We start from the raw sequence: 10,281 nt of genomic DNA, 5'->3' as shown, positions 1-10,281 counted from the left end.
CCCCATTTTGCAAAATATCTAGCCCCCATCATTGGTCTTAAGGACATGCTATCTACTCGTGTTGTCATTTTTGCTCGTCGTGACAAGCATCACACCTTTGAACATATTCTCTAGCATCTGCAAAAAGTAATGGCCACCATATGCATGCCATCAAGATTTCTCTTGTGGTGGTCTCACTAGAAAAGTGACCTCCAGCTAATCGAACATGTGCTTGTTCTATAATCGGAATATACTCGTTTTCATTTGCACAAAGGCGCAAATGTTGATCTTTACCTCTCCAATACAATTGGTTCCCAATAAGAGCATAGTCTCTTGCTTCATTTTCAATTGATCTTTGACGACATTTACTCATATCCTGAGGAAATGTTCGGCTCGATAAGTAAGTAACCAGATAATTAATCCACTTAGGAACAGGTGACATTTGAAACAATGTTACATGAGGTATGGGTGTTTGTTTTTGACGTTGAGGGCAATCTTTTACAAAGGATCTAACATCTCTCCTCATAGTTGGCCAAAATGCTCCAAGTCTCAAGATTCATTGCATAGTTTGGTCTTCCGCAAACTGAAGTCCTACTATGGTAACATGTGCTTGACTTAGGTACTATTGTTTTTCTTCAGGGTTAATGCATAAGAGAAATACTCAGTCCCGATTTCTTTTGTATAGCCTTCCAGCTAGTAATTGATACATAGCCGATTTCTCGATTAATCTGATTGTGATAGGAAGGGGTATTTGTGAATCCATTTGAGCTATTGTCATTAATGACACAATTTTTTCCAACCATCTGGGTATCATTTCTACGGAGAACAAATAGGCATCTGGTAAATCATCGTCTATCCCTTTAGGTGATTCTCCTGAAACAATCCTTGACAAATAATATACTGGTTTGATGTGTAGTACCTTTTTTTACAACCACAGTGAAATCAAATTCGAGGAGAATGATAAACCATCTCACTATTCTCCTTGTGCTACATGGCTTGTTGACCAAATACAACAAAGCTTGGTGATCCACAAAGAACACAAAGTTGTTGGCTAATAGGTTATACTTTTTAATGGCATAGATCATTCCTAGTCCTTCTCTTTTGGTGGTGGTGTAATTCTTTTCTACCATGCTCGATTGTCGGCTAGCATAAGAAATAGGAAAGTCAATTTTCCCATCTCCTGGTTGAGCTAGTATACAACCGATAGCAAAATTTGAAGCATCTACATGTACGTGGAATACCTTATCCCAATCTGGTGCTTTCAATATTGGAGTTGAGGTGACAGCTTTCTTAAGCCTCATGAAGAATTCTTCACAGGCCTTGGTCCATTCAAAGTGCATAATCAAGCTATACATGGGTTTGGAAATTATAGCGTATATGTAGATGAACCGTCGATAATATCCACAATGCCCCATGAAGGCTTGTATCCCCTTGACTGTTGTTGGTATAGGCAAATCAGCAATGACATGAATCTTCTCAATGTCAATGGCTATGCCATTTTTAGGCACTATATGTCCAAGATTTTTTCCTTGTCTTCCCATGAATGTGCACTTTTCAGGATTTAAGAAAATCCTATAAAGCCTACATTTTTCGACTATCTTTTTGAGGTGTTCTTCATAGCTACGATTGAGTGTGTATGGCTCAGACGCCTTATGGATTATTTGGGTGTTGGATAGGAGACTGCCAACACTATCTACACTGACAGTCAGAGCGCATTGGCAGTTGCGAGGAACCCAATTTTTCATGCTCGCACAAAGCACATTGAGGTGCATTACCACTATGTCAGTAGGAGAGATCAGCTTGGCTTATGTTCCAACACAGGACAACCTTGCAGATCTTTTCACAAAGGCATTGTCTTGTGAGAAGCTTGAAGCTTTCCGCAAAGCTTTGGGCTTACTCCCCTTTGTGGACTGATCATGTCCTCAGGGCATGTCACTTCCCTTTACTCATGTGCCAGCTCTCGTTCACCGCATCACTTCAGGGGGGATTTGTTACCATATACATGTGGTAGTGATGTATGTGAACACACTAGGACCGCTGGGGCATTTTTTCCCTCTTTAGGAGGATTTTCCCCCCGAGCATAGTATATACGCCCATCGCTCTAGGGCTATCTATCTTTACATTGCATACTAAGTAACACACTCTCTATTGTGTGCCTTGAGCTTCCTTCGTCTTCTCCAAGTTGTGTGCGTTTCTCTGCAACCCTAATTCCAAAACAAATTTCTGGATATTGTAAATGTCCTTTTCACCACTAGATGACATGGCTGCAAGCTAAAGATAATATGGCGATAAACACTCTCTATACATGTCCTATGGCGAGGCCACAAAAAAAGGGGTACTCCAGCAACCTGTATCACCAAAAGGATCTCAACATTCGAGAATCCCCCAGCTCAAGAAAACTTCACACTATCGACCCTCACAAAAGGTTATGCAGACAAGAAACCAGCCCAATCTCAGAAAGGGCCTCCGAACCGAGTCTCAGAAACAGTCGAGACTGCCAGAAACAAGCCAAATCGGCTCCACAAAAGGTACATATGGTAGTTTCCGCAACTCAACGTACATCCACTATCAAAAATACTGCAAGGTGCAGTATATGCGATCAAACAGGCGCCAGACAAAATGTGCAAGCAATAAAAAAATCTCTGCGGGGAGTAAAACCGCTCTCAAAAGAGCTCAAGCACTATCAAAAGTGCCAAAACAATGCATATCCACATCAAATACTCCCACTAAAATCTGTGCTGATGCTAAACACTGCAACCTGTAAGAAACCTGGATGTCCTGTATGTATGCAAGATCCTGTGAGGAGATGGATTCCTTAAAAACCCGCGACAATGTCGATGCCAAAAAGTGCTCCTAATCAGCCCATAAACACCGTCTCAATAGCACATAATAGCCATAAAACGGCTATATACCATCCCAAAATTTTCCCTGAACAAGCTGCACCTGTGTCCTGTACCTGTACCTATAGCTGTAGCAAAAGTGGAGTTGAAAAATACAACTCCTGAAGCGTAACTCGGATGAAGCTTTCGATTGCATGAACAACTTCAAAAGGGGGGTAAAACCCTAGGACACCTATTGGAAACGCTCTCGAAATGCTGAATTTGCCGATGCCGAAATCAAAAACCTGTTTACACTTTTGAAAGTGTGCGCGCACGGACATGAAGACGGCAAGCACAAACACTGCTCTGATACCAGCTGAAGGTGCCACGGGAAGCGTGTGCAAGTGCAAGTCCGAGAGCAGAAAGAGAGAGAGAGAGAGAGAGAGAGAGAGAGAGAGAGAGAGAGAGAGAGAGAGAGAGAGAGAGAGAGAGAGAGAGAGAGAGAGAGAGAGAGAGAGAGAGAGAGAGAGAGACCTTCTTTGGGTGGAGCACACAACAACGTTATCCTGTTGCAGTTCCTTATTCTGTTGTATTAAATAATAAGTGTGTATACGATTAAGTTAGTAGATGGGTTAGTAGTAAGTGGGATGTCCGGCCAGTTGGCCTGAATCTCAGCACTTCTTTGCCACCATAAAGCAAAGATTAAAGCAATAGAGAACAATAATAATTGCATAGTGACATAACCTTCAAAAAACTGTATAAAACTGTGTACTGCATAAACTGCATACTTTTAGAAACTGAAAACTGTATGCAGCAGCAAACTATAATCACCTGGATTGAATTGAAATCGATTCTACAATAAACTGCACAAAATTTGCACAAAAATTGCACAGAGACATTACGAAAAGTTTGGACTCAAAAATGGGCCTTGTAAGAAATGCCAGGTCAGCTTAGAGAGAGACAATAAAAAGTCCTTAATTTCATTTTTGATATTCACTTTCAAAAAAATTCGGATATCCGATTTGAGGGGTACGTTTATTAAAACTCTAAAAAAGTGTTCAGACAATGATAACATACGACGGCTCCGAATTGAACACCGATTGTCTCAATCTTTTGGATTTAAGATTTGGCGCTCAACGAGGTGCATTGAATGTTATTCTTCTTCTCATTTTTGCGTCTATCTTGCTTTTCGCTTGCGCGCAGTCTCCTCCTTTGAGCTCTCTTCCATTTGCTTCACTCTTGCGCTCTCCTCTGTTTTGAGCTTTCTCATTCACCAAGTCATCTCAATGTCATTATCATCTTCACACAGAACTCAGACGAGGAGTCAAAACGATGTGTATCATATGCATATCGAACTGTCCAGAGAATACGAGCCCCTCCGCAAGAAGAATAAGCGAGGCATCCTTTCCAAAGCTTCAAAAGAGAATTTCAGATTTCAAGGTAAAAAAAGCATCGATCTTTAGGTGGATGGCAGGATATATCATGAGCATCCTATCACCAACTCAACTCCACCGTTCAAAAACATAACATCATTGTTGAACTATGTAGGAGACGGTTATTCTGGTTTATATGGCTACACCAAGCATTTAGCGGCCAAAAGTGATATTCTTAAGCTTGAGAGAGACCTTGCACACAAAGAAAACTTTTGCTTGAAGCCAACTGTGACAGAGTGCGCTCAACAATTGAAAGGCAAGGATGAAAGCATCACGCAGCTCACGCAGGATCTCAGAGAAAAAAATATTGTCTTGGGTCCTCGGTTAAGAGAACGACGCTTACGAGACATTGAACAACTGAAGGTTGGTTCTGGGGGTTTGAAGAAGAGGGTTAAAGCAATTAAGTAAGATTATCATTCAAGCAGGTTTAATTCATCTTTACATTTGTAGTTTTATATCTTACTTTTCATATTTATGCTTAGATCGTTGTTACATCCTCAGTCAAATATTGACAGTAACACACCAACTTCTTCAATTCCTTATGGTCTCATACTAAAACGCAAAGATGTCGCCGTACGTTTGGACGATAAGCGCTACTGCAAGATTGTTGCTAAGCAACTTGACACTCTTTTGAAACAGAATCAACTCCAAACACGTGATGTTCAGTCAATTCTAGATGAAGCCGGAATATCCAACAAAGGTTATTCTGCAATTTTTAGGTATGTCTGGTGTTTGAATCAATTGTCTTCACCTGTCAAATCAAATGTCTCCAATTTTTAGGTATATTGGATGTGTAGCATTTGAAAACTTGGAAATAGTCCATTTGCTTAATTTTTTGTTTACAGAACTATGCAGCAACAAAGCAAGAAGTTCAATCTCAAGCACATGTTGCTGCCAAATCCTTTCTCCATTCGAAAGACAAGACTAGAGGTCAACCAGGAAGTGCTTCGGACATTGGGCACTCCTTTTCACATTGAAGCAATGTACAGATCGCCATCAGCAGAGGAAGTGGTCTATGACAAATACAATAATATATTTTATGATTTAGTAGCTTTGCAGACATATATTGTTCAATTGTTTGAGGTTTCTCAAGAGGAATGCAATGGAGCCTTGAAGTTTGTGCTTAAACTGGATGAGTGCGAGCTAGTGAAAGAGACAAAGGTTGAGCGTGTCACAATAACACTTATGAATAGAGCATTAGATGAAAGCATTGCTTCAGACGACCCTAGAAACTTTAGCGTGCAATCCGAAAACAATATTTTCTTATTATCCACATTCAAGGTTTGATATCAACAAGTTTTTGCTTAAGAAAATGATTAGACATGTTTCATTTGATTGGTTTGGTTTTCCCATTTCAGGTGCCTGCAGAGAATTTAGATATTCTTAACTGGGTTTTCCATCAAACAAGTATTCCTGAAGTCATAAGCGAACAGAGAAATGAAAAGACACTCGATGTATTAGGCATGGGTTCATACACAGTAGAGTGGCATATGGCTGGAGATCTCAAAACCCTAACGTGTATGTACAACATCTCAAAAGGAGCAACAAGTAAAAGCCCTTGTTTGTATTGCATGGGAGGAGTCATTGGTCTTGACAAAAGAAATTGGAGGAGAGCACCGGACAGGCACTTGCAGGACCTTAACTTCCGCCCAGTGTTGGATATTCCACTATCCAAAGTACATATTTGCACGATGCATACACTCTGCAGAATCATTGAGAAACTTATGTTTCTGTACATTTGTTTTGCTTGGACCACTCGGCCAGCATCAACAAAACAAAGGGCTATATTATCATTGGAAACAGTTTTCTCAGATATGGGCTTGCATGGAGGACATGTGAAAATAGAGCAAGACGAGAAGAGGTCTAAGAATGGTCGAGATGTGCCAAAGAAGTTGTCTATTGGCGGTGTGAAATCCCGTCTCTTCTTGTCAATGCCAACAAGTGGCAGACAACGCAAAAGCCAAAGTGCTCAGGAAAGGTTGACATTGAGATACAACCGATGGAGAAACCTGCACAATGCAGTGGTTGACCACGCAGACAATGGTGCAGCAAGGACTCGCAAAGCGAACGTGTGGAAAAGTTTGGATTCCATATTCAAGTTTTGTGAGCTCAATACTTGGAGAGATACTGACTATACATTGTTTCAAGACGCTCTGGAGACCTTCCACAGGTCTTTCATAGCTGCATGGACAAATCAACACATAACTCATTACATAGTATATTAATTTATTTGATAAAATTGTGATTATATATTTACATATAAACAATAGGCTGGTTTTTTTTTGCAGCATATCATATGCAACCACATGCCTTGGTTTGCTAGGCAGTATGGTAGCTTGGCTATATGGTCTACACAAGGTATGGAGAAAACTCACTACCAAGCCCGTACTGGCTATTTCAGCCACACTCGTCATGGAGGTGGTGCAAACAAAGCCAACAGTTTGGAGGAACTACATCAATGGACTTATCGAAAACTTATGCATAGAACACACCGAAAGGAATGTGTCAAAGACAGTCAAATTGGCCAAGCAATGAGATTAGCAAGCAAACGACGTAAGAAGGAAATATGGGAGGCATCTTCTGCGGAATCGCGACATGCAGAGTGGCGACTTCAAAAAAACACACTGGAAAAACTTGGACAACTCCGACCCAAGTTGTTTGAGACTTCCTAAAGATAGCGCATTGTAACACAATATAATTTTTTGTGCCAAGAAAAGACAACCAGTCACAAAAGTGAGAAACATAATGTACTCATTGTTTTGATAGAAAATGTACTATTTTTTGTCATCGACAATATACATTGGAGCTTCTCTATTCTTCATCTTCGTCAAGAAAAGTTACAAAATATTCTGGCCTTTTTTCCTGCTGTGTGTTATCGTCTTCTTCTTGCCTTGGTCTTTTGCAACCTAGTCCTGCAGGTTCGTTTGTCGACAGTACATTTGTCTCCACCTCCATAGCCACAAGAGACATTTCTTCAGTAGGCAGATGCGCAATTGGTTGTTTATTGCGAAACATAGCATGCTTGTCATACTCTAGTAATTGCGCAGGGTCAGTGATTTCGCATGCCAAACCATATGCTGCTTGGGTCAAAAAATAGCGACTACGCAAACCATACATTCCTGGCCCTTGGCCAAACATATACAATGCGGCCTTTTTTTCTAAAAGCATTATTTTGAAAGTGTCTTCAACGTCATCAAGGGTAGCTCCGTGTTGTCATTGGAGAAGGACGAATAGAAGAGCAAAAAACTCGGATACTTAAGATTCTTTAAGTATTGGCCGAGAGAGGAATTCTTCTTTAAATCTCCCATGCCTCGTCCACGAGGGCGAGGAATGAAGGTATCATCATAGACAACCAACTGCAACAAATTAAAATTATGAAATGAGATAAGTACTAACCAAAAAGGTAAGGCAAATAAAAAAAGATTACCTTCTGGTTTTCATCTTCCTCAAGTAAGTCCTTATTCCATAGGTTGATGCCGCCCTGACCTCTAGTGGGCGCATTGGAGGTTGAGGCCAAAGATGATGAAGAACTGGTTGCCTTACCCATTTCTTCAATCCCTAGCTTTTTTTTCACTTCCATGAACTCCTTTTCTGTTGGAAGCGTGCGCTCATACCTAGCAACATCATTGTAAATCATCACAAGTGCACTTGCGGGGTCAACGAACTCATCGTCATTTACATGGGCATCTATAACAGAATACTTGTCGTGCTCAGGGTCAATGATAGCATCATCCTCTTCGAGATTCTGTGCCACAATGGCAAGGCAATAGTCCTCTCGAAGGTCAAAAAGCTCCATAATGTTGTTAAGCAAGACATACTGCAAATCACCAATAGGTATGGTAGGTAGAACACTAGTAGGCAAAGCACCCTCCGGAAGCTGCACTCCCTCTGAAACCTGCAAGGCAAGGCTTCCCCGAGACTTGGGCTCTTGACCCTCCCCAGTCTGATCCTCTAGCGAGGCCTCTGCAGCATCAGCATGCTCATCCAAAATTAAATGAAAATATAAAATAAAACCTACATAATATTCAGCCACTCGACACTTGTGGTTATGAAGTGTACACTTGTGGTCAGTTATCCGCAAGTGCACTGGCAGCTTAAGGCAACTCCTAGAAAATATGTGTTTCTTGGAGGATTCCAAATTGATATCCTTCATGTGAACAAAACAAACTCCTTGTATCTCGACAATGCCACCAGACGTTTGCTGTTGGTAGGTCTCCTCAAAACCTGATAGGTAATGTTGCGCGGAGACAATCCACTCATGCAAAGAAAAATCTGGATTGAACATCAGCCTGATCTCTGTCTCGCATTGTTGAAGCCCAATGCGGTATAGAAAATGAGATAGTTTGTCTTTGGGGGAATCCTCAGAGCAAGGCACTTCCTCCTCTGCTTCAACATTGAAGGGGTCCATTACGGAAATTCAAAAGCGAAGATAGATGAGAGAGAACAACATCCAAACAAAGGGGGAGGAAGTCATATTTATAGGACTCCCGAGGACAATGATGACATCGATTGATGTGCATCATGGGGCCGGCGTGCATCATGCATTCGCCGTGATGATTACGCCACGTGTCAGCCGCCGCCGTGGAACGGTTGCGCCACAACGCGAAAATGGTTCCGCCACACAAAAAAAGCATCGATATCGCGTTTTGGTGCGACAACTTGTTGTCGTGTCATAATGCCATACGGCCAGTCAAGAGTACTGTGGTCCGCCTCCTCCCGTTGTGCCGCGATGCCTTTTTTGTTGCGCCACGCGTGCATCATGATGTCGCCGTGATGATTACTCCACGTGTCAGCCACCGTGGAACAGTCGCGCCACAACGCGAAAATGGTGCCGCCACACAAAAAAGCACCGATATCGCGTTTTGGCGCGACAACTTGTTGTCGCGTCATAACGTGATACGGCCAGTCAAACGTACTGCGGTCCGCCTCCTCGCGTTGTGCCGCGACGCCTTTTTGTCACGCCACACGTGCATCATGCAGTCACCGTGATGATTACTCCACGTGTTAGCCGCCGTTGAACGGTCGCGCCACAAAGCGAAATGGGTGCCGCCGCTCTACAAAAGCAACACTATCGCGTTCTGGCGCGACAGCCAGTTGCCGCGTCATAACGCGATACGACCAGTGCAGAGTATATTGGTCCGCCTCCTCACATTGTGCCGCGACACACCATTGTTGCTAGGGCAACCCGTTGGGGCGCTTTTGTCCCGATGTGCCACGTGGTGCGTAATCATTATGCTCGCACGCTTCTCGTCATACCTCGCGATGTCATGATTAATACAGCCGCCTCTTCTCATTATACTTATTCCGCTAATATAAACACCCCCCCCCCTTTTTTTTTCTCACCGTTTTTTCCGAAGTGTCTCTAGTCACTCTGCCTTTTTACCCTCATTCAGATTTCCATATTTCCTCGCATTCTCCTCGTTCAGGTCATGGCCCGCACAAAGCAAACAGCAAGGAACGTTTATTCTGGCCAGTCTGTTCCGCAGGGCCAGGCTAGCTCGTCTACAACGCAACCGTCAACATCGCATGGGATTCCGGGCAAGACCATGCCGGAGTTACGCGCAACAATGCGAAGAAGAAGATACGAGCAGAATAGGAGCATTCTACTCGAACTTCGTAAGCTCCAAAAGCACATTTCATTGGCAATACCTAAACTGCCATTCCAAAGAGTTGTTCGCGAGATTTGCGAGCAAAACAACCTAAATTTCCGGTGGTCTCGAAGTGCAATGGGGTGCTTGCACGAGGCCGTCGAGGATTTTTTTGTAGAGCTTTTCCAGGACGGCTACATTCTCTCGGCCCACACCCATAGGGCAACATTGATGCCGCGAGACATCAACACACTTCGCCTTCTCAGGTTCAGGTATGACAAAACAATACCGCCTACCGATATTTCAGACCGAAAGATGGACACTATTCTTAGAATACCACCTATTGACAAGGTCAAAGTTCATGAAGTGTCTACACAAATGCATCGATACAGCACCCGTCTCAACGCCGAGCGGGACACAACAGAAGACGATAGTGAGAGATTGGAGCAGTTACGCCTTGAG

Source organism: Adiantum capillus-veneris, chromosome 18 (assembly GCF_014529385.1).
Source record: "Adiantum capillus-veneris isolate H3 chromosome 18, ASM1452938v2, whole genome shotgun sequence".
NCBI lineage: Eukaryota > Viridiplantae > Streptophyta > Polypodiopsida > Polypodiales > Pteridaceae > Adiantum > Adiantum capillus-veneris.
The sequence above is the reverse complement of the archived record's forward strand: the minus strand, read 5'-3'. Positions refer to the sequence as shown.